General features: G+C 62.1%; 1 long non-coding RNA gene across 1 annotated transcript; it reads right to left on the reverse strand.

Annotated features, from left to right (window-relative positions):
- Window positions 1–1,157: 1,157 nt before the first annotated feature.
- Window positions 1,158–4,116, reverse strand: LOC106735579 (uncharacterized). Its single transcript, XR_003550525.1, has 3 exons — window positions 3,632–4,116; window positions 3,199–3,306; window positions 1,158–2,478 (listed from the first exon to the last, which is right to left on the reverse strand). It is a non-coding gene; the product is annotated as an uncharacterized LOC106735579 (long non-coding RNA).
- Window positions 4,117–4,136: the final 20 nt, after the last annotated feature.

The following is a 4,136-nucleotide window of genomic DNA, read 5'->3' on the forward strand; positions in this document are numbered from 1 at the left end:
GGAACACCAAGTGGGCCACGCGCACTGCTCCGAGCCTGTCACAGACCAGGCTGCCCACTGATGTGTCCAGGTGGCCACCGCTTCCCTGGTGCTGTCGGGGCTGGTCCCCATTCTGAACTGTCCCATGGGCTGCACTGGGCCTCGCACACCTCTGGGATCCCGTCCCCTCTGGAAGCCAGACTGTCTTACCTCAGCTCTTTGCAGCCTTCCGCTTCCTGTTCCCCAGGTGGCCCTGCTTCCTCCCTTCCAAGTGGGCTCTGAGGGGCCCTCAGGGAGGGCTGCTGGGTGGGTAATGAGTGCTCTCTCCCCATCTCTCATGCCTCAAGGCCTCTCTCCTCATCCCTGCATCATGCTGCCTGTCCTCAATGGCCTCTGGGTCCCCTAAACAGGCTGCCCACTCAAGTCTACACCCACAGCTGGTCCTGGGCCCTGGGCACTCATGCTTGGCATGAAGTCACCCCGCAAGGGAGCTTCTCTCTGCTGGCAGTGTGGGGGGGCAAGAGCAAGAATGAGGGAAATCGAGGCAGCCCCCGGGGTGGGCACACCACGGTCTCCTCCATTCTCCTCTCAGCGTTTCAGGCATGTGCACACACGTGCCTGTCGTGGTTCTCAAGCTGCTGAGTTGGCCATGTGGGCTCTAGCTGCCCCGGCCACCATGCCACGGGCTGGTCCCGGATGACACAGACAGCCACAGGCAGAGCTCACTTGAAGGAGTGACAGGCCCCAACCTAAGTGGGGCTGGACCCTCGTCACAGCCCAGCACCCTCAGCTGCCACGGTGCTGCCCCACGACCTGCACTCGGCCTGAGCCCTACTGCGTGCCCACCCCTCTGCCTGTGTGGGTTTTCCAGAGGCCACAGGACTCTGCTTTCCTCGCTCGGCTCTAGGCCCTCCTACAGGCAGGGAGGGGGATTTGCACCAGCTTATTCTCCAGGGTGAGGTCCGGGGCCTGAGGGTGCTGTCTGCCACCTCAAAGCTCCTCCATAGGGTCTGTGGGTCCCCCCATCCCACCTCACCCTTTCCCAGGTGCCTGGGAGCTGAAAGTAGAGTTGGATGATTTTTTAAAAATTATTTTATTTTATTTATTATTATTTAATTTCCTATGGGCACATGTGCTCACCAGAAAGAGAAAGTGAGAAAGCAAGCCGCTAGGTCCGGGACTTGAAACACAGCTGACCACGTGGGAGTCCAGTGCCTCAACCACCACGCCACTTGCCGGCCCAGAGCTGAAAGATTTCGAAGGCAACCAGCCTTTGCCCACTGCGAGACTTTCAGCAGCCAGGTCTGGGCAGAACAATGGTGGCCTTTAAAGATGAGCAAAGGCAGCTTCTCACGACTTGTGCAGTGCTGCAGGCCAGAGCAGGCTGGGGAGACCAGGGGTGGTGAGAACTGCGAGGCACAGGGTGCCCGCGCCGCTCACACCGCACGTGTGCTAAGGCCCCAGCTTTGGAGCCTGTACCCACCACCTTTTGTTCTGTAAAAGATTAAACCTGGGGGCGGCTCTGGTCCATGGCGGCCTCAGAGACGCCCGGACCACCGATGCCCGCTTGACTCTACTCCTGGATCTGCGAGTCCTCTCTTGCCACCTGCTCCCCTCGCCTTGGCCTTCAGGGCGGTGAGCACTGCTGGCTGGAGCTGGGCAAGTCCTTGGGGGGTGCTGCAGGCGCCATCCTGAGGAGGTTCAGGGAGGGAGGCCGGGCACTCCCCTGGTGCTGCTGGTGCTTCCGCGGCAGCCCCTTTCCTCACCTGAAACCGGCCAGGCCACGAAGCGGGAGTGCGGGAGCCATGAGGGCGGGCTCCAGAAGCAGGCTGACTGCCCTGGAGTTCGGCTGTCACTCACGAACTGCATCGACACGCCCTTTCCTCTTCAGAGCCTCAGTTTCCTTCCCTGTAAAATGGGCGGGGAGCGGCGTGGCCCCCGTGGGAAGCTCTGTGCAGTACTGGCATTCTCTGCTGTGGGACAGGAGGCAGGCAACTTCTTTCAGAGAACTGGCATCTGAGAGAGGGCCGTGGTCATGGGAGGTGCCAGGGGACCCCTTTCCTGCCCAGGTACCCATGCATGTCCCCTGCTCCCCAGGCTGCTGCTGGTGAGAGATGAGAGGGGACACAGGAGCCGAGGGAGTGGGGGCTTCTGCAGGGGAGAGATGGTGGCTTTGGCCAGGCAGCCTGGGTTCAAGTCCCCCGCCACTGAGCCTAGCTGAGGGAAAGCCCCGGTCCCCTGGAGCTGCTTCTCCCCACAGGCCTGGTGACACCCTTCTGCAGTTGCTCTGGGGCCTGTGAGATGCCATCTCCAAGGCCATCCTGCGCCTCCCCCTCCCACCAGGACACTCCTGAGCTTCCTCAGCAAGAAGCCCTTTCCCACCTTCCACCCACCGTGATTCCAGCTGGGGCACTGGCTGGACTGCTGGCAGTGCCTGGCAGTACGGGGCGCCGTGGTCCAATCTCTGTGGGCGCTATGCCGTGGTGTGGGCCGCCCCTACTGCAGGGTTCAAATGAGACTTCACTGGGGACCAGTACCCTAACTCTCCTGACAGCTTCCAGACCCTGTACCTCCCTGCTGCCAACTTCTTTGCGTCCCTGTCCACTTTTACAAATAAAAGTTTAACCCTTTCCTGGCTTTCAGGACTCTTCCAGTTCCCGGGGAAAACCCTGGAAAACAGGGAAGGGGCACAAGCCTCAGCTTCACTGTTGGGGAGAAGGAGGGGAGCCCCACCACACAGGGAGCATATGTGGGAGGGAGAAGCACCTGTGGAGGGAAGGGTGCAGCTTCCACTCACCGGCCGGGCCCTGGTCTGGCTGTGAACTTTTGGGGCGGGAGGGCAGAGCTTTCTCTCTCTCTCTCTCCATGTCACTTTGCTATAGGGCACATGCGCTTGCCAGAAAGAGAGATAGAAAGTGAGGAATCACCCCCCACCCTCAGAGGGGATGGCCATGCCACAATCCCTTCTCCTCCATTCTCCTCTTGGGATCTTGGGCACACACGCACACGCGCCCGGAGTGAGTTTAAGCCACCAGGTCTGGGACTCGAGCCGCAGTTGGTTACATGGGAGTCCAGCAACATAGCCATTACGCCAACTGCTGGTCCCCATGGAAGATGTTTTATACCCCAGCCTCTGCTGTAGGCCAATCTTCACCCACCAGCACCCCCCCCCCCCCAGGCTGATTTGAACTCAGGGTCAACGGAACGAAGCTATCATACATTTTCTTCCATGAGGAGTCAGGTCCAGGGCTGTGGAGTACCTTCATACCCGCTCTGCCATGGAGGTGGGCGGCTCTGCAGTTTCTCAACCTCTCCAAGCCGTGGGTTCTAGGGCCCAGAGGTTTAGACCACTGTCACCGTCCATCACTAATTCAAATCGGAAAGTTCAGGATTCTTGGGGATTTGAAGCTAGGAAGCTGCTGTAAGCCCAAGGCGCTCCTTGGAGGGTGGGAAGGGCACTTTTAGGGGCCCGGGGTCGCGTTCTGGGAGGGCAGGGCACTGGCCAGAGGCCCAGGTGGGGCCAGTCTGGCTCTGGGGCTGAAGGCCATCGGGCCACCCTCTGCCTCCTGCCAGCACCGCGGCCCTGCGCACCGTCTCCGGACGCCGTTCTTCCCTTCAGACTCCCCTTCCCACCCCTAGCCTGGGCACACACCCTGTGGGCGCTGTCGCCAGCGTTCCCTGGCTCAGGGTCGGGAGGCAGAGGCGCAGGCTGCTCCGGAAAGGGCCCGACTCAGAGCTCCTGGCGGGAGAGGCCGGGCCGGGCGAGGGCGCGGGGCTGCCCGGGGCCGAGGGTGGGGCTTTTGCGGGCGGCGGGGAGAGGGCTGGGCCCAGCCTACAGGGGAGGGCAGGCCGGAGCATTCCCGAGGAGTCGGGGGCGGACCGGCCCGACCATACCGAGGACCCTCAGCGTGGGACATCGGATGCCCAGACTCCCGGACCCGGTCTCAGGCTTCGGATCCTCTGGACCCTGCACGTCCGAGCTCGGATTTCCCTGAACTCCAAATTCCCGGAAGGGGGCGTCCCGTAGGACTCCGGGTCCCCAGGCCCCTTGGGAGTTCTCCAGCCCAACTGGATTCCGGATCCCCGGGTCCCTAGACCGCCGCCCAGGCTCCTGCGCGGTCCGGGCGTCCGAGGGCGTCCGCATGGCAGGGCTGGGC

Source organism: Tupaia chinensis, unplaced genomic scaffold (assembly GCF_000334495.1).
Source record: "Tupaia chinensis unplaced genomic scaffold, TupChi_1.0 Scaffold000445_1, whole genome shotgun sequence".
NCBI lineage: Eukaryota > Metazoa > Chordata > Mammalia > Scandentia > Tupaiidae > Tupaia > Tupaia belangeri.